Raw genomic sequence first — 21,560 nt, forward strand, 5'->3', positions numbered from 1 at the left:
GCTGGACAAATGCATGTGAGCAGGAATGTCATGGAGGGCATGAGGGAGATTAGAACATAGAACATAGAACATAGAAAAATACAGCACAGAACAGGCCCTTCGGCCCACGATGTTGTGCCGATCCTTTGTCCTCTGTCAAGGACAATTTAATCTATACCCCATCATTCTCCTTTATCCATATACCTATCTAAAAGCCGTTTGAAAGTCCCTAAAGTTTCTGACTCAACAACTTCCCCAGGCAAGGCATTCCATGCCCCGACCACTCTCTGGGTAAAGAACCTTCCCCTGACATCCCCCTTATATCTCCCACCCTTCACCTTAAATTTATGACCCCTTGTAACGCTTTGCTCCACCCGGGGAAAAAGTTTCTGACTGTCTACCCTATCTATTCCCCTGATCATCTTATAAACCTCTATCATGTCACCCCTCATCCTTCTCCGTTCTAATGAGAAGAGGCCTAGAATGTTCAGCCTTTCCTCGTAAGACTTATTCTCCATTCCAGGCAACATCCTGGTAAATCTCCTCTGCACCCTCTCCAAGACTCTCCCCAGAGTAAAGGAAAAAAAGAATCAAAAATGTCCTAAATTGAGCAGCACTGGTCTGACTCACCAGAGAACTTAAAGTGAGGTTCAGGTTAATCTACCCACTGCAGAATCCAGTGATCAGAGCTCAAGCTCAAAGCTAATCAAATCCAACAACCTCACTTCCGTCTCCAACAAGAACAAATACCTCACAGCGGTTTCAAACCAAATTATCACCCAATACCACCAAAGGGAGAGAAATTAGCAAGGTACTGGATCCTGAAGGGTAAGAATCACGTGTTGCAGAAATAGCAGCTGAGGGATTAAAGTTTGTGCACAAAAGGAGAATTTACCCCAGACAATTATGGAAATTTGCAGGCACAAAGCTTCCCCCAGCAACCATATGTTGATTAAGATTCCCAAACCCAGCTTATTATAAACGGATACTAAAGAGGCTTTAAACCCATTGGACAACATCTAACTATCTCAGACCAACCTCAAGGCAAAAGGGCATTTAAAGTCACCACTGCCATTGCAATGCTACCATTGTCACGTTTCATTCTGCGTGGTACGGGAATGTAATGAAAACCCCACATGTCAAGTGGAAAATATTAATTTAATTGAGTAGATCATTGCCTGAGACTTTTTTCTGGAAATTGTTGTTAAAAAAAAAAACTAGCAGACACGATTCACATGAATCAGCAACAGAGCAGACTGGAGACAAACCTGATTGTTTCAAGCTAGCCAGAACAACAGGGTGATCTTTGATTCAATTATAGAAAGTAACCTTGTCAAGATGAGTTCGTCAAAAGCCATCAATACCCATTGATTTTGGAAGGGCTAATACCCCATCCCCGCCCCAACCCCACCAAGTATTTCTGAGCAGCCTGCGGAAAGAGCCTTAACTTGCAAACAAAATTCCAGAAAAACATTAAACACCAAGAGGTGGCCATATCATGTGACTGCTTGTTCAACTCTGGGAGTTTGTGCGTTGTGACTCAGAAGGCAGACTGTAACTGAAAGTCATCAAGATAACAGCTCTCCCTCTCTCTCTCCAGTAGAGGTCCAGAGAAGCCTCAAGCAGCAACTGGTAAAGCCTCAAATCTACCGGCTCCTACACCCAACAATGGGGATACAAGAAAGACTGCAACCGTGTACATGGCCCAGCGAGGACTTCAGAACTACAATTTCAACTAAGACCTCGGGGACTGATATTCAGTATTTCAATTCATTTATTACAAACTCTACTCCAACTTCCCAACTCTGTTTTTCCCTCCATAATGTATTTGTGTGTGTGGATCTTGTGTGAATGTGGGAATGGATGCATAGCATATTTGACTAATTTTAAGCCATTTAGTGTGACAAGGTTAATAAACTTACATCTTTCTTGTTTTAACTCAAGAAAACCTGCTTGATTGGTTTGTGCATTTGCAATTATATTAGAGGAACAGGAGCAAGTGCTCACTGAGGTGGTAAGTTAAACCACTGTGTTAAAGAGATAGACCCTGTTGGGTCAAACCAGAGAAGAGGCAAAAGGGGAGCCTGAGACCCCTTCTTCATCATGTCGTAACAGACAATTCAAAGCAAAGTGCTCCCATCATCCACAATTATGTTATCAAAGACCCTGGCAGAAAGGGAGACTGTAGATTCAAGAGCTAAAATAGGTATGGCGCAACACCACAGTATCATGATGAGCCATCTTCAAACCCCATGTTTAACAATGGTGCAAATTCAAAGATATTGTATATACACTGCAGGAGAGAGAATTCATTGGTCACATGACCGAAACCAAGCTGAGAAGACCTTTTTCTTCAAGAGAGAGATAGAGAGAGAGACTGAAGGCCATACTTCCAGCCAGAGAAGTTGTGAGGCCGACCAGCTAAGCAAAGGAGCACTGCCTGCAAAAATAGTTTCAAACCATCTTTGAACAACTGAGGAAGAGAGTAATTGCAGGTGACTTTGAACTCCCCACCAGCAGAAGTAAACCAGAAGTCTGCAACACTTCAATAAGTTCAATGCCACAAACATCCAGGCCTGCACCTTTGAATAGACTTTCCTCTGAGATGATTCAACAGATTGTTACAAACCACAATACTTTTAAATCACTTGGGACTTTAAGTGCATCTTACCTTTCCCTTTCTATCTGTCCTTATGTGTGATTATGTGTATGAATGTGTGAGTAGGTGAAAGTTACGAAGAATTCAGTTATTGTGAAAAAAAATAGTTTGTTTTCTTTAAACCTAAGAGAAAACTTGTCGTTGGTCTGTATATTTGACCCTTACAAGACTCAATGTCTGAAATATTAGTTTCTCAGAAACACTATCTGTGGTCAGCTGTGAGGTGAAAAGTGAAAGCCAGCCACCCCATTTCCTACCTGTCCATAACAGAGGACTGAGCGTAATGTATCCAGGTTTTCTGACGATACAGAGTTAGGTGGGAAAGTAAGCAGTGAGGTGGACGCAAACAGGGTGCAGAGGGATATAAACAGGTTGGGTTAGTGGACAAGAACATGGCAGATGGAATACAATGTGGTAAAGTGTGCAGTCTTCAACTTTGATGGGAATTTTTTTTAAACTATTTTCTTTTTAAGAATGGTGAGAGACTGAGAAATGTTTGCATTCAGAGGGACCTCGTGTCATCATGCATGACTCAGAGAAAGTTCACATGCAGGTACAGCAAGCAATTAGAAAGGCAAATTGTATTTTTTAATACACGTTCCTGGGATGTGGGCGTCGCTGGTTAGGCAAGAATTTATGGCCCATCCCTAATTGCCCTTGAGACGGTTGTGGTGAACTGCCTTCTTGAACTGCTCCACTCCAGAGTGGAGTAGGTGCTATTAGGAAGGGAGTTCCAGGATTTCGACCCAGCGGCGATGAAGGAACAGCAATATAGTTCCAAGTCAGGATGGGGTGGTTTGGAGGGGAACTTGCAGGTGGGGGTGTTCCCATGAATCTGCTGCCCTTGTCTTTCTAGGTAGCAGAGGTCGTAGGTTTGGAAGGTGCTGTTTATGGAGCCTTGGTGCATTGTTCCAGTGCATCTTGTAGATGGAACACACTGCTACCACTGTGCATCAGTGGTGAAGGAAACGAATGTTTGTGAATGGGGTGACAATCAAGTGGGCTGCTTTGTCCTGGATGGTGCCGAGCTTCTTGAGTGTTGTTGGAGCTGCACTCATCCAGGCAAGTGTAAAGTATTCCATCACACTCCTGACTTGTGCCTTGTTGATGGTGTATAGGCTTTGAGGAGTCAGGAGGTAAGTTACTCACCGCAGAATTCCCAACCTCTGACCTGCTTGTCTTCACGGTATTTATATGGATCTCCAGTTCAATTTCTGGTCAATAGTATCCCCCAGGATGTTGATAGTGGGGGATTCAGTGATCGTAATGCCATTGAATGTCAAGGGGAGATGGTTAGATTCTCACTTGTTGGAAATGGTCAGTAGCTGGCACTTGTGCTGCATGAATATTATATGCCACTTATTAGCCCAAGGCTGGATATTTCCCAGGTTTTTTTTGCATTTCGACACGGTATTCCTTTGTATCTAAGGAGTCAGAAATGGTGCTGAACATTGTGCGATCATCAGCGAACATCCCCACTTCTAACCTTATGATTGAAGGAAGGTCATTGATGAAGCAACTGAAGGTGGTTGGGCATAGGACACTACCCTGAGGAACTCCTGCAGTGATGTCCTGGAGCTCAGATGATTGACATCCAACAACCACAACCATCTTCCTTTGCATTAGGTATGACTCCAACTAGCGGAGTGTTTTCACCCTGATTTCCATTGACTTCAGTTTTGCTAGGGCTCCTTGGTACCACAGTCGATCAAATGCTGCCTTGATGTCAAGGGCAGTTACTCTCACCTCACCTTTTGAGTTCAGTTCTTTTGTCCATGTTTGAACCAAGTCTGTAATGAGGTCACGAGCGGTGTTGCCCTGGCGGAATCCAAACTGAGTGTCATTGAGCAGGTTATTGCTAAGCAAGTGCTGCTTGATAGCATTGTCGAATACACCTTCCATAACTTGACTGATGATTTAGAGTAGACTGATGGGACAGTATTTAGCTGGGTTTGACTTGTCCAGCCTTTTGTGTATAGGACATACCTTAGCAATTTTCCACATTGCAAGATAGATGCGAATGTTGTAGACGTAGTGGACTAGCTTGGCTGGGGGTTCAACAAATTCTGGAGAACAGACTTGCAGTACTATTGCTGAAATATTGTCAGGGCCCATAGCCTTTGCAGTATCCAGTGCCTTCAGTCATTTCTTGATATCTCGCAAAGTGAATTGAATTGGCTGAGGTCTCGCATCTGTGATGCTGGGGACTTCAGGAGGAGGCCGAGATGGATCATCAGCTCAGCACTTCTGGCTGAATATTGTTGCAAATGCTTCAGCCCTGTCTTTTGCACTGATGTACTGGACTCCCCCACCATTGAGGATGGAGATATTTGTGGAGCCTCCCCCTCCAGTTACTTGTGTAATTGTCGACCACCATTCATTAGCATTTGTAAACGGGGTGCAGATTGCAAGACGAGTATGGAGATTCGAGTTTGTTAAGTGCTATTATCTTCATAAAAATCTGGTCTGCAGTTTGCTTTTAACTGGGATTTACCCTCTAGATAAAGTAGGGTTAAGAAAGTAAATTAGGGTGTAGAAAGTAAAGTAAGTTTCTTACAGTCTTAGGCAGGGATTAACAGGCTCTACTGCTGAGTAGCTGATCAGTTAAGTAGCTGATCAGTCAAATCTGGTTGCTGCAGTTTCAGCTTCAAAAGATGTAAATATGGAGGTCTGGGTGCAACCTACAAATGGTGTTCAAATTACAAGCTGAGAGTGGAGATTCCAGTTTGGTGAGTAGGGATTTTAAGTGTTGACCTCTTTATAAAAGCCTGGTCTGCAGTCAGCATTTAACTGGGATTTAGAAACATAGAAAATAGGAGCAGGAGTAGGCCATTCATCCTTCGAGGCTGCTTCGCCATTCATTATAATCATAGTTGATCATCCAACTAAGTAACATGTTTCCGCTTTCCCCCCATATCCTTTGATCCCTAGACCTATATCTAATTCCTTCTTGAAAACATACAATGTTTTGGCCTCCACTGCTTTCCGTGGTAGCGAATTCTACAGGCTCACCACTCACTGGGTGAGGAAATTTCTCCTTATCTCAGTCCTGAAATGTTTACCCCATATCCCTAGACTATGACCCCTGGTTCTGGACTCCCCCACCATCGCGAAAATCCTTGCTGCATCTACCCTGTCAAGTCCTGTTAGAATTTTACAGGTTTCTATGAGATCCCCCTCACTCTTCTGAACTCCAGCGAATATAATGAACAATGGGCTACCTTCAAAGAAGAGATAGTTCAGGCACAGTCAAGGTATGTTCCTCGAAGGGCAAAAGTAAGGAAAACAGATTTCGAGCTCCCTGCATGACAAAAGAGGTAGAGATTAAGATAAAGAAGAAAAAGTGTGTTTTATGGCAGAATCTAGGTAGAAAATACTATTGAAAACCAGTCTGAATGTAGAAGGATCAGAGGGGAAGTGAAAAGAAAATAAGAGAAGCAAAGAGAGAGCATGAAAAGAGACTGGCAGCCAGCATCAAAGGAAATCCCCAAAATTTCGACAGTCATATAAATAGTAAAAGGGTGGTAAAAGGAGGAGTGGAGCCGATTAGGGGCCAGAAAGGGGATTGACACTTGGAGGCAGAGGGCATAGATGAGGTAAAATGAATACTTTGCATCTGTCTTTACCAAGAAAGAATATGCAACTCAGACAATTTTGCTAGAGAATGTAAATCAGACACTAGAGGCGTTTAAAATTGATAAAGAGGAAGGATACTGAGGGTAGTGTGGGTGGAAATTGTACAGGCACTGGCCTTAATTTTTCAGTCTTCCTTAGACTCAGTGGTGGTGTTAGAGGACTGGAGAATTGCAAACATTACACTCTTGTTCAAAAACGGTGTAAAGATAAGTCCAGCAACTACAGGCCAGTCAGTTTAACTTCAGTGGTGAGAAAACTTCTAGAAAAAATAATTCGGGACAAAACCAATAGTCACATGGACAAATGCGAGTTAATTAAGGAAAGCCGGCATGGATCATGTTTAACTAACTTGCTGGAGTTTGTTAAGGAGGTAACAGAGAGGGTTGATGAGGGCAGTGCAGTTGGGATGGTGTACATGGACATTCAAAAGGCTTTTGATACAGTGCCACACAACAGACTTGTGAGTAAACTTGAAGCTCATGGAATAAAAGGGACGGTAGCAACATGAAAACGAAATTGGCTGAATGATGGGAAAGAAAGAGTGTGGATGTTTTTCGGGCTGGAGGAAGGTTTATGGTGGAGTTCCCCAGGGATCAGTGTTGGGACACTTACGTTACTTGATATATATGTTAATGATCTAGATCGTGATATACAGGGCAAAATTTCAATTTTTGCAGATGATACAAAACCTGGAAGCATTGTGAACTCTGAGGAGAACAACTTCAAAAGGACATAGACAAGTTGTTGGAATGGGCAGACAGGTGGCAGATGAAGTTCAATGCAGAGACATGGGAAGTGATTCATTTTGCTAGGAAGAACATGGAGAGACAATATAAAATAGAGGGAACAATTCTAAAGGGGGTACAGGAGCAGAAGGACCGAGGTGTATATGTGCATAAGTCATTGAAGGTGACAGGGCAGTTTCAGAGAGCGATTAATAAACATACAGTATACTAGGCTTTATTAATAGGGGCATAGAGTACAGAGCAAGGAAGTTATGCTGAACTTGTATACTCATACAATTCGGCTCAGCTGGAGTATTGCATCCTGTTCTGGGCGCAGCACTTGAGAAAAGATGTGAGGGCATTGGAGAGAAAAGATTCACGAGAATGGTTCCAGGGATGAGGAATTTCAGTTATGAGGATAGATTGTAGAAGTTAGGACAGTTTTCCTTGGAGAAGGCTGAGATGTGATTTGATAGAGGTATTCAAAATCATGAGGAGTCTGGATAGTGTAGATTGACACTGTCCCCAGTCATGAAAGGATCGAGAACAAGTGGGCACAGATTTAAGGGAGGAGAAGTAAAAGTGACATGAGGAAAAAAGTTTGCATGGAGTAAGTGGTTAAGGTCTGGAATGCACTGCCTGAGAGTGTGGTGGAGGCAGGTTCAATTGAAGCATTCAAAAGGGAATTAGACAGTTCAATGAAAAGGAAGAATGTGCAGGGTTACAGGGCAAAGGTGGGGGGATAGAACAGAGGGAACTGTTCTTTCAGAGAGCCAGTGTGCACGCAATGGCCTCCTCCAGCACTGTAACAATTCTGTGATTCTGTTGTTACATTGGGATTGGGGGAGAAGAGTAAAGAGGTCTTACTACAATTATACAAGACATTGTTGAGGCCCCACCTGGAGTATTGTGTGCAATTTTGGTCTCCTTACCTAAGGAGGGACATATTTGCCCTTGAGGGAATGCAACAAAGGTTCACTAGTCTGGTTCCTGGGATGAGGCATTTGTTCTATTTATTCACGGAATGTAGGTGTTGCTAGAAAGGCCAGCATTTATTGCCCATCCCTAATTGCCCTGGAGAAGATGGTGGTGAGCCACCTCCTTGAATATAAATGAATGGCTTGCTGGACCGTTTCATAGGGCAGTTAAGTCAACCACATTTCTTTGGGTCTGGAGTCACATATAGGCCAGATCAGGGAAGGGCAGTAGATTTCCTTCCCTAAACGAAATTAATGAACCAGGTGGGGTTTTAGGACAATCCGTTAGTTTCATGGTCATCATTATTTTTTTTATCCCAGCTTTATTTAATTAATCCAGTTTAAATTCCTGAACTGTGTGGCTTTGTCAGGGCAAGATCCTGTCGAACAAACTTGATTGAATTCTTCGAGGGGGTGACTAGATGTGTAGATGAGGGTAACACAGTTGATGTCGTCAACATGGACTTCAGTAAGGCTTTTGATAAGGTCCTACATGGGAGATTGATTAAGGTGGTAAGAGTCCATGGGATCCAGGGCGATCTGGCAAATTGGATCCAAAATTGGCTCAGTGGCAGGAGGCAGAGAGTGTTGGTCGAGGGTCGTTTTTGCGAGTGGAAGCCTGTGACCAGTGGTGTACCGCAAGGAGTGGTGCTGGGACCCTTGCTATTTGTAGTGTACATTAATGATTTATATGTGAATATAGGAGGTATGAACAGTCAGTTTACAGATGACACGAAAATTGGTGGTGTCGTAAATAGTGAGGAGGAAAGCCTTAGATTACAGGAAAATATAGATGGGCTGGTAAAATGGGCAGAGCAGTGGCAAATGGAATTTAATCCTGAGAACTGTGAGGGAATATACAATGGATGCTAGGACCCTAGGAAGTAGTGGGTCAGAAGAACCTTGGTGTACTTGTCCATAGATCACTGAAGACAGCAGCACAGGAGATAAGGTGGTTAGGAAGGCATATGGAATACTTTCCTTTATTAGCCGAGGCATAGAATGTAAGAGCAGTGAGGTTATGATGGAGCTGTATGAAATGCTAGTTAGGCCACAGCTGGAATACTGTGTACAGTTCTGGCCACCACACAATAGGAAGGATGTGATTGTACTGGAGAGGATGCAGAGGAGATTCACCAGGATGTTGCCTGGGCTGGAGCACTTCAGCTGTGAGGAGAGACTGGATAGGCTAGTGTTGTTTTCCTGAGAGCCGAGAAGGGTGAGGGGGGGGGGGGGGGTGGTGCGGGGGGACCTGATTGAGGTATACAAAATTATGAGAGGCATAGATAGGATAGATAGGAAGAAACTTTTTTCCTTTGCAGAGGGGTCAATAACCAGGGGGCATAGATTTAAAGTAAGGGACATGAGGTTCAGAGAGGATTTGATGAAACAAACTTCCACCCAGAGGGTGGTTGGAATTTGGAACACACTGCCTGAAGGGGAGGTAGAGGTGGGAACCCTCACAACATTTAAGTATTTAGATGAGCACTTGAAACGCCATAGCAGACAAGGCTACGGGCCAAGTGCTGGAAAATGGGATTAGAATAGGTGGTGCTTAATGGCCGGCACAGACACGATGGGCCGAAGGGCCTGTTTCTGTGCTGTATAACTATTTGTGGTGGGATTTGAATCCATGTCTCTGCATCATTAGTCCAGGCCTCTGGATTACTAGTTCAGCAACATAACCACTATGCTCCATGTCCTCCTACAAGGAGAGACTGAGTAGACTGGGCCTACATTCCCTGGAATTTAGAATGAGAGGTGTTTTAACTGAAACAATATACTCTTCAGGGACTTGACAGGGTAGATGCTGAGAAAATGTTTCCCCTGGCTGAGGAATCTACAACACCGGATCACAGTCTCAGGATAAGGGGTCGGCCATTCAGGACTGAGATGAGAAATGTCTTCACTGAAAGGGCTGTGAATCTTTGGAATTATCCACCCCAGGAAGCTGTGGATGCTCAGTTATTGAGTTATATTTAGGACACAGATTGATAGATTTTTGGGTACTAAGGGAATTTTTTTTTTATTTAGAGATACAGCACTGAAACAAGCCCTTCGGCCCACCGAGTCTGTGCTGGCCATTAACCACCCATTAATACTAATCCTACACTAATCCCATATTCCTACCACATCCCCACCTGTCTCTATATTCCCCTACCACCTACCTATACTAGGGGCAATTTATAATGGTCAATTTACCTATCAACCTGCAAGTCTTTTGGTGGTGGGAGGAAAGCGGAGTACCCGGCGAAAACCCATGCAGACACAGGGAGAACTTGCAAACTCCACACAGGCAGTGCCCAGAATTGATCCCGGGTCGCTGGAGCTGTGAGGCTGCGGTGCTAACCACTGCACCACCCGGGATATGGGGATAGTGCTGGAAAGTGGAGTTGAGGTAGAAGATCAACCATGACCTCCGTGAATGGCAGAGCAGGCTCAAAGGGCCAAAAGGCCTCCTCCAGCTCCTACTTCTTATCTTCATTAAACCTCAGTCTGGTTCCTCTCAAGCTGCTGAGTGAATTAAATTTCCATGACAAATCACCAACATACCAAACTATAAATCATGCCCTAAACATCATTTATTGGTACAAATCACAACTTAGTTAAATCTGGGTACACACTTTATAAACACGTATAAACACATATACATGCAATCAGAGTTATCCAGCAGTTGAGCACCAATAGGGAGAGTAGGGGGATCGAGTTTCGGAGCCACGAGGTCATGCTGCAGCTGTACAAAACTCTGGTGAGACCGCACCTGGAGTATTGCATGCAGTTCTGGTCACCGCATTATAGGAAGGATGTGGAAGCTTTGCAAAGGGTGCAGAGGAGATTTACTAGGATTTTGCCTGGTATGGAGGGAAGGTCTTACGAGGAAAGGCTGAGGGACTTGAGGTTGTTTTCGTTGGAGAGGAGGAGGAGGAGAGGTGACTTAATAGAGACATATAAGATAGAGGGTTAGATAGGGTGGATAGTGAGAGTCTTTTTCCTCGGATGGTGATGGCAAACACGAGGAGACATAGCTTTAAGTTGAGGGGTGATAGATATAGGACAGATGTCAGAGGTAGTTTCTTTACACAGAAAGTAGTAGGGGCGTGGAACGCCCTGCCTGCAACAGTAGTAGACTTGCCAACTTTAAGGGCATTTAAATGGTCATTGGATAGACATATGGATGAAAATGGAATAGTGTAGGTCAGATGGTTTCACATGTCGGCGCACCATCGAGGGCCGAAGGGCCCGTCCTGCGCTGTAATGTTCTAATCTATTTCACTAAACAAGTAATAAACGCAGGGGTGAGAGTAGCCAAAGACCAAAAGGTCTGAAAATTAGTGACCAAAGACAAAAAAAGTCTGATTTATATATATTTTTTTTTTTGGGGGGATGGGGGGTGGGAAACAAGGAATCATGTAATTATAGCATTGTTATTGAAGCAAACTAGTTGATTAATGGCAATTTCGTACAATTTTGCATATGTAATAAATATAATTGTAATGTGCTCAGAATACAATTTCATCAGACTTTCCAGACAGCTGACAACTGGTTTTACAGAGTTCACGTTCTCAATGGCCTGCTTCTGCCTATTTATAGATTGTTCATGTAAAAGCTGTTCTGTGAAGATGTGTCAACTTTAATGGAAAGCAATATATATAAGCATATGAGATATTACATTCTGGTACCTTGGTAAGCAATGTGCACAGATCAGTTGGTATATAAATTAATAAAAAGTAAACATTTATGAGACATTCACAATCCAGAAACCTGAACAAAAGTAGGGCAATTTTTCTTATTTTGTGCCATGACATACATAATCACCAGCAGAAAGCAAAACCAGGTAGGGAGGATTGTATGCCAGTTATGCAACCTGTCCAATTTGCTGTCCATTAACTTAAATGGAAACAAATAGGTCGTCTAACATATCACTTTAAACTTTACAAATTAAAGAAATCTGCAGCCAAATTGAACCATCCATTAACCTCCATATGAGGTGAACCAAACCAGGTGTCTTTCAATCAACAAATTAACTGTTTATTAGAAAAAACTAAAATCTTAAAGACTGCCAAGTTAAAAACATTTAAAAGAGAAACAAAAGTGTCCTTTGAGATTTACACTTCCCGATGAACAATCCTGATTCACGCTCTTCCAGGGTATGATGAGGAAGCAAAGAATAGACCAACATCCGAAGCTTCAACTCGTCTTTCTTCCAGCAATGACCATTGCAGATAAACAACTCGCAAATACTTTTCAATGAATCAATTTGGCTTTAGAGTTTTGAGGGATAAACATTTTCCAGTCTAACTTCCCTTCCTTCAGTTTAAATTAACAGAGATCTCGGTTTAGTTCATGCTATCCCAGCTGTCTGTCTGTTAAAAGCCTGTCTCAACAAGAAGATTTTAGATGTTAATCGCAACATTGTGTTTCCATCCCTAGTCTCTGAATGGCTATATCCAAGGCAACAATGATGCACATGTGAAGCTGGCTGATTCTTCCACACTGTATGGTTGTATTGGGGAGAAAGCAGGAACAGGGTAATGAGTTTGGACAATCAGCCATGCTCGTATTGAATGGCGGTGCAGGCTCGAAGGGCCGAATGGCCTACCCGTTCCTATTTTCTATCGAATGGGGACTTGAATGCACCTTCTCGCTAACTCCTGAGGCTTGCTTTTCCTTAAATCAGTACTGATCCTTTGCTGTCTTAAAGATACACTGCATACTTCCCCCAAAAAAACACCAGGATCATAACACCTCCACCCCTGGCAGAATGAAATGCCATTCCCGAAAGGTGTTTCATTACAATGGGAGAAAAGTAATTGAAAAAACACTGACACTTTTTTCCCCGCAATAACGCAATACAGCATTCTTTTATACCATCGCCATCTACGTATGTCAACCTGATTAAATCTACGACAAAGCGTCAGTGATAATATTTTCACCTGAAATGCAGACATACAATTTTCTAGAATGTTGAGACTACAGCAACAAGTTCTACCAGAACATTTTCAGTTTTCAAAACCTTGTCCCAATTAACTCATTTCAAATTTCCAAGCATAATCTTCCAGTTGTTTTGTGTTTTCCTTTCAAGTGGCCCTATTGTCCAACACCTCAGCCAGGTGAAATACACAGCTTGGAGCACTGACCACAACGGGTTCACTATTCTCTGAGAGGTTTCTTGAGAACCCTTTAACCTGTGTGGCATCACTTGATATTTGAAAAACCCTGTTCGGTGCAACAGAAGCTGACTTTTCCTTATCTTGGGTTGTCAAAGGAATTTAACGGTATCCCTCCAACATATTTGTCTCTTTAAGACACATAGAGTTGCCCACTTTGTCCATACAGTCTTTTAAATGAGAATTTGGGTAGGAGTCTGCCTTCTTTCGAGTCAGTCATACAGCATAGAAACAGGCCCTTCGGCCCACCGCATCCATGCCGACCATAATGGCTATCTAGACTAATCCCACCTGCCTGTATTAATTCCATACCCCTCTAAGCCTTGCTCATTCAAGTACCTGTCCAGCTGCCTCTTAAATGTCAGTACTGTTCCTGCCTCCACCACCTCCTCAGGCAGCTCATTCCAGATACCCACTATTTTTTGTGTGAAAAATGTACCCCTTTGATGGCATGACTTTTCTGTAGTCTATGCAAGTTTGAACCGACCCACCAGGTTTAGGCATCAAGACCACCTGTGAGTTCCAGCTGTCCTGACTAGGTTCAACTAAGCTGCTCTTCAGCATGGATTGCACCTCTGCTTCCACTTGGGCCTGTTTGTCTGGACCTAAGCGACAAGGATGTTGTTTTAAAGGAATGGTTCCCCATACACCCACATAATGTGTGGCTAAGGTTTTACATCCTGGCTTATCCCTACAAACTTTTTCAAACGTTGTGAAAACCATGGTTAAGACTTCACGCTGTTTTGCCTCTCAAGCATATTGTTTAATTTTCCTAGCCATTCGGTATTCGCTAATCTGATAGTTGGAGGTTCAATCTGAGAATTTCCTAGGCCTGCTTCTGCCTCATCCTCACTATCCTATTCCTTCTCAACAGTCTCAATTACCTGCCATACCTGCACTGGCTTATCCTCCTCCCTGCAGTAATATTGTTTAAGCACATTAACATGACACAATCTGTTGTTCTTCCGGCAATCAGGGGTGTCAATCAAGTAATCTGCCTTACCCACTTTTTTGAACGCTCGATTTGGGCCACTGAACTGTGCTTTTAATGGTTCTCTCTGTAATGGTAACAACACTAATACTTCATCATAATAAAAGCAAAATACTGCGGATGCTGGAAATCTGAAATAAAAACAAGAAATGCTGAAAATACTCAGCAGGTCTGGCAGCATCTAATACTTCATCCCCTGGTTAAAAATCATGTTTTTTTTTGCATTCTTGTCTGCCCATTTTTTCATATTGGCTTGGGATGCTTTCAGGTGTTCCTGAGCCACACTGCAAGCTTTCATGAGACTTTCCCAGAACACAGATACATAGTCTAGTATTGAAGATTCATTCTTGTGGTCCAAGAATATGTCTTTTAAAACTCAGAAAAGACCTCTTACTTCATGTCCACAAACAAGTTCGGAAGCACTGAAGCCAACAGACTCTTTCGGTGAGTCTCTGGTGGCAAATAAAAGGAAGTCTAGTCCTTTATCCCAGTCATGTGGATATTTGTGACAATATGTTCTAATCATCGTTTTGAGAGTCTGGTGATATTTCTCTAAAGCTCCCTGTGACAGTGGGTGATATGCTGAAGATTTCATCGAATCCCCAAATTGCCCAGGACTTCTTGAAATATCCTAGACTTGAAATTAGAATCTTGATCTGATTGAACTTCAAGTGGTAATCCATGTCTCAAAGAATCGGGTTAACTTTCGACTACTATTCTAGCAGTACTTGTCCTCAAAGGAATTGCCTCTGGAAATCAAGTAGCCATATCCATGATAGTTTTTGGCGAGGGCACGACATAGTCTACTAATACCCTGCTAAATGGTTCGCCAATCATTGGTATGGGAACTGGTTTGGGCGGCACAGTGGTTAGCACCGCAGCCTCACAGCTTCAGGGACCCGGGTTCGATTCTGGGTACTGCCTGTGCGGAGTTTGCAAGTTCTCCCTGTGACCGCGTGGGTTTTCGCCGGGTGCTCCGGTTTCCTCCCACAGCCAAAGACTTGCAGGTTGATAAGTAAATTGGCCATTGTAAATTTCCCCTAGTGTAGGTAGGTGGTAGGGAATATGGGATTACTGTCGGGTTAGTATAAATGGGTGGTTGTTGGTCGGCACAGACTTGGTGCTGTATCTAAAAATAGTGGTGCTAGTTTTGTGGTAGGTTGTGGTTTTCCCACCATTTGACAGGTATAGCATGTCCGACAAAATTGTCTCACATTGGACAGTCGATGCAGACCTCGACAGTAACAAGATTGAGGTTTTGTTGCATCATCCCTAAACAAGGCTCAAGAATTTGGTAATGGCCCTGTGACAATGCAGCAGGTCCAATGGACAGCTGTATATCCCAACAGTGATGAACACTTCTGGCTCCTGCTCTACTGTACCAATTGTATTTAACAGCAATGTGAGCTGAAAATCATAACTATTGTGTTGGCTTGGAGAAAGGCAGCACTCTGTATATACATATTCATACATATACAGAGTATTGTGCCAACAACCTCAGAAGCCCAGTCATCATTTATAGTGACTGCAGAGAGCTCACAGGATAGTTGCACTGCAGCCAATGCACAGCACTGGTGGTGCAGGACAGCCTTTTCCAGATCATCTTAAGCAATTCCAAACCACACACTGAAGAAAGATGGCCAGAGTGACACTCTTGCCCTGCATCCCTATGGTGCAAAAGACAGCTTCACACCGACTCAAGGTTTACAGTGTGACTGGGGCAGTAGACAGTGAAAATGCAGATGAACATTGAATGGAATTCAGCCATACACCTGAGCAAACCAAAAAGCGGAAATTCCAGATCACTTCAGTTGCTGCAAAGCACAGGACATATTAAGTTTATACAGTTCATGCTCACTGCAGGATATTCACATTCAGTAACCTGTTTGTGCAGGGTTTTCAGAAATTACTTCAGACACACACTGCTGTGTAAATGGAAGCAAGTTTCAAATTCCTATTGACCGATCAATGTTTTTGCTGCAGACCAGTGACTTGCGAGCACTGATCCTGCACCATTCATTTTAAGCCATGGCAAATGAACTGTGTCAGTTCTCAGGTGGTCTCTGCTAAGATATCCCGTGAGGGCAAAAACAAACATTGGGAATTGGTCTGTGTATGCACATACCTCCTCTTGGGCCATTTACAGAAGACTGGCACACTGAACGAGTGAAGGAGGATGCAGTTTCACCCGCATACATTCCTGGTTGAAGTTCATTTCCACCGAGGTGGGAGACGATAAAAAATAAAGACGACTTAAAAACAGGTTTATAAAAAACACCTGTAGACTGCTTTTCGGTTGTCCAACTTTGAAAAAAATAAGCTGACATTTTTTTTAAAAACCACTCTTTTGTTAAAGTTGGAAAGGGAGAAGGCATTGGTGGATTTCTGAAAACCCAAGGTCAGAGATCAGCTATTTCGTGGAAATTTCTCATCCCGAAGTTACTTGTGAACTCGCTGGTGTTTCAGCAGGTGCGTTGAAGTAGTGAATCCCTTCCCACACTCGGAGCATGTGAATGGCCTCTCCCCAGTGTGATCTCGCTGATGTCTCAGCAGGTCGGATGAAGTAGTGAATCCCTTCCCACACTCGGAGCATGTGAATGGCCTCTCCCCAGTGTGAATACGCTGGTGTACAGTGAGTTCAGATGATCGCTTGAACCCTGTTCCACAGTGAGTGCACCTGAATGGCCTCTCCCCAGTGTGATCTCGCTGATGTCTCAGCAGGTCGGATGAAGTAGTGAATCCCTTCCCACATTCTAAGCAGGTGAATGGCCTTTCCCCAGTGTGAACTCGCTGGTGCGCCAGCAGGGCGGCTGATTTGGCCAATCCTTTCCCACACACGGAGCAGGTGAACAGCCTCTCCAGGTTGTTACTGCATGGACGAGTTTCCAGCTCAACTGGATAATTCAATCCCTTTCTACAGTCCCCATATTTGCATGGTTTCTTTCCAGTGTGACTGCGCTTGTGTCTCGACAGGCCAGATGATCGGCTGAAACCTCGTCCACAGACAGAACACGTGTACAGTTTCTCCTCACTGTAATCGGTGCTTTTTCCTTTCATGTTCAAAATCTGCTGACATTCGGGTTACGATAAAAATGGCGACTCCTTCAGATGTCTGACGTTTGCTTTGCATTTCACGGCTGCAATTCCTCCCTTTCTAAATCCCTGTGAAATTGATTTAAAACAGAAAAAAAAAGGAATGTGAAAGAACCCACAAAAACACAAAGGCAGGTTGTGAAATGGAGCTGAATGAATCTGGTAATTTAGGGGGCCGGCACTAGTAAAGAGTGACCGTGAAAGCTGATGGATTGACATACAACCCCAACTGGTTCACTAATGTCCTTCAGGGAAAGGAAACTGACACCCAGTCTGGACCTACACAAGACTCTGCCCTCTATGCGAGGAGAGGGAGAGAGAGGGAGGGGCAGGGAGAGGAGAGGGATTTTCTCTATGTACAACTCGACCAGAACTTTGGCAGAACCTCCCATACACTCAACTTCCATCATCTAGAAGGGCCAGGCGATCAGGTGCATGTGAACACCATCACCTCCAAGTTCCCCTCCAAGTCACACACCATCCTGACTTGTCTGGCATCCAATACTGGATTAACCAAAATTTCCTCCAATTAATAAACCGGTGCTCCGGTTTCCTCCCACATACCAAAGACTTGCAGGTTGATAGGTAAATTGGCCATTAGCAATTGCCCCTAGTATAGGTAGGTGGTAGGGAAAATATAGGGACAGGTGGGGATGTGGTAAGAATATGGAATTAGTGCAGGATTGGTATAAATGGGTGGTTGATGGTCAGCACAGATTCGGTGGACCGAAGGGCCTGTTTCAGTGCTGTATCTCTAAACTAAAACTAAACTAAACTAAATATTGGGGGGTCTGACGCCATTGTCTTCAGTTTCTGCTAAAAATTCCACTCCCGAGCTACCAACTCAATCCCTATCCCTAACAGCTGCCTGAGGCTAAAACACACCATTCATAACCTGGGTGTGATATTTTGCTCCAAGTTGAGCTTCCAAAATGAGCTTCCGAATGCATATCGGCGCCTATTTCCACCTCAATATCACCCAACTTCGCCACTGCCTCAGCTCATCTGCCTCTGAAACTTACATCCATGCATTTGTTAGCTCTCAACTTGAATATTCTAACACACTCCTGGCTGGTATCCCACATTCTACCCTTTGTAATCTTGAGGTCATCCATAACTCTGCTGCCTGTGTCCTTACTCAAACCAAGTCCTGTTCACCCATTGCCACAGTGCCTGCTGGCCTACACAGGCTCCCTGTGAAGCAGCACCTCAATTTTAAGATCCTCATCCTTGTTTTCAAATCCCTCCATGCCCTCGCCCCTCACTATCTCTATAATCTCCTCCAGCCCTACAACCCTCAGAGATCAGGGATCTAATTCTGGCATCTTGCGCATCCCCAATTTTCATTGTTCCAACACTGGCGGCCGTTCCTTCAGCTGTCAAGGCCATAAGCTTTGGAAATCCCTCCCTAATCCTCTCCGCCTCTTTACCTCATCTTCCGTGCTTCAGGCACATCTTAAAATACACCTCTTCGATCAAGCTTTTTGTCGTCTGCCCTAGATCTCCTTATGTGGCTCAGTGTCAAATGTTGCTTTATAACGCTCCTGTGAACAGCCTTGGAACATTTTATTACATTAAAGATGCTACATAAATACAATTTGTTGTTGAGTTGGACATATAACACCGTTCCTTCATCATCACTGGATGAAAATCCTGTAACTCCTTCCCGAACACCATTGCGGGAGCACCTTTACTACACAGTCTGCAGCGGTTCAAGAAGGCGGCCCACCATCACCTTCTCAATGGGCAACTGGGGATTGGCAATATGCTGGTCTGGCTAGTGACGCCCATATCCCCAGAATTAAGTAAAAAATCCGTACGTGTAAAATGGATTAAAAGCCGCGACAGAAATACTTCATGGGCGGCACAGTGGCGCAGTGGTTAGCACCGCAGCCTCACAGCTCTAGCGACCCGGGTTCAATTCTGGGTACTGCCTGTGTGGAGTTTGCAAGTTCTCCCTGTGTCTGCGTGGGTTTTCTCCGGGTGCTCCGGTTTCCTCCCACAAGCCAAAAGACTTGCAGGTTGGTAGGTAAATTGGCCATTATAAATTGCCCCGAGTGTAGGTAGGTGGTAGGGAAATATAGGGACAGGTGGGGATGTGGTAGGAATCCAGGATTAGTATAAATGGGTGGTTGATGGTCGGCACAGACTCGGTGGGCCGAAGGGCCTGTTTCAGTGCTGTATCTCTAAACTAAACTAATACAATACTCTTTAACATTGAGTGGCTTTTGTCAGTTGAGCAACCTCATCTCCCCTGGAATCTACCTCCCTTGACAGTTTCACATTGGAAATTGTTGGGCCCAACTGGGTTCAAAAGTAATTGGGATTAAACCCAGCAGCTTCTCCTTTATCTCCACTGCAGATCAAACTGATGCAACAAAAAAGAGCAACACAGGAGCTCAAGGACCGACATCCGCATCTGACAACCACCCTGACACAAACTGGCTCTTAATTGGTTCGCCTATGTTTCTCGATTCAGTTCTATGAACAACGCCTGCAATAAAGCCAAACTACAGCAGATGCTGGAAATACTCAGCAGGTCAGGCAGCATCCGTGGAGAGAGAAACAGAGTTAACATTTCAGGTGCCTCAAGGAGCCAGAACCTGCAGTCTGGAACTCAAGAGTGGGAGAAGAAGGAAGAATGAGGAGAGGCAATATAATCATAGAGTTAGAGTTATACAGCACAGAAACAGGCCCTTCAGCCCAACGTGTCTGTGCCAGCCATCAAGCACCTATCCATTCTAATCCCATTTTCCAGCACTTGGCACACAGCAATGTTTGTTATGGCATTTCAAATGCTCATCTAAATACTTCTTAAATGTTGTGAGGGTCCCTGCCTCTACTACTCCTTCAGGCAGTGTGTTCCAGATTCCAATCACCCTTAGGGTGAAAATTCTTTTCCTCAAATCCCGTTTAAACCTCCTGCCCCTTACCTTAAATCTATGCCCCCTGGTTATTGACCCCTCTGCCAAGGGCAAAAGTTTCTTCCTATCTATCCTATCAATGCCCCTCATAATTTGGTATTCCTCAATCAGGTCCCCCCTCAGCCTTCTCTGCTCTCAGGAAAACAACCCGAGCCTATCCAGTCTCTCTTCATAATTGAAATGTTCCAGCCCAGGCAACATCCTGGTGAATCTCCTCTGCACCCTCTCCACTGCAATCACATCCTTCCTAAAGTACGGTGGCCAGAATTGTACACAGTACTCCAGCTGTGGCCAAACTGGCGTTTTATACAGCTCCATCATAACCTCCCTGCCCTTATATTCTATGCCTCAGCTAATAAAGACAAGCATCCTCAAGTATCTTACCAGATGCTCAAGTATTTAAAGACAAGTATCTTCATTTGCACTGGAGTGCTGACTTGGGGTTGCATTAGAGTGCTAAAGTGGGAGTTCTGTGACTGAGGGAGTTCGGTGAGGAGAGAGCAAGGAGCTCCTTTCATTTCCTACCTGTCCTCAAAGAGTTTCCAAAGAGCACAGCTGACTGGTGAGTAAGTCCTGGTAGGTATTTTTTTTAACTGGATTGAATTGTAAGTCATTGTTTGAGCAAGACTCAGTTGATTTTTTTTATTATAACCGTCTTCTGAAGTTTTAAATTTAAAGGGTTTAGTCATGGCAGGAGAGCTTAAAGCCATGGTTTGCTCCTCTTGCTGCATGTGGGAATCCGTGAACATTTCCAGTCCCCGGGACCAGCATGTGTGCAGGAAGTGTGTCCAGCTGCAGCAACGGCTGGAAACACCGTGGAGCATCCACGAGTCTGAGAGCATCGTGGATAGCACGTTTGGAGAGGTGGTCACACTGCAGCTGAAGGGACTTGAGGAAGGAAGGGAATGGGTGACCAGGCATTCCAAGAGAAACAGGCAGGTAGTTCAGGAGTCCCCTGGGTCCCGGTTACAAATCGGTATTCCATTTTGGAGGCTGATGAGGCTGGTTCCTCCAGGGAGTGCGGACAGAGTCAAACTTCTGGCACCACAAGCAGCCTGTCTGCACAGGAAGGGGGAAAAGAGAGGAAGAGCAATAGTAATAAGGGATTCTATAGTCAGGGGAACGTATAGGCGCGACAGTGGCTGTCAACGTGACTCCAGGATGGTGTGTTGCCTCCCTGGTGTCAAGGTCCGGGATGTCACTGACGGCTGCAGGGCATCCTGAAGGGGGAGGGTGATAAGGCAGAGGTCATGGTACATGTTGGTACGAATGACATAGGTGGAAAGAGGGATGAGGTCTTGCATCAAGAATTCAGGGAGTTAGACTGTAAACTAAAAAGCAGGACCTCTCTCGGGTTGTAATCTCTAGATCACTCCCAGTGCCACGTGCTAGCGAGTATAGAAATAGG

Source organism: Heterodontus francisci, unplaced genomic scaffold (genome assembly GCF_036365525.1).
Source record: "Heterodontus francisci isolate sHetFra1 unplaced genomic scaffold, sHetFra1.hap1 HAP1_SCAFFOLD_53, whole genome shotgun sequence".
NCBI classification, from domain to species: domain Eukaryota; kingdom Metazoa; phylum Chordata; class Chondrichthyes; order Heterodontiformes; family Heterodontidae; genus Heterodontus; species Heterodontus francisci.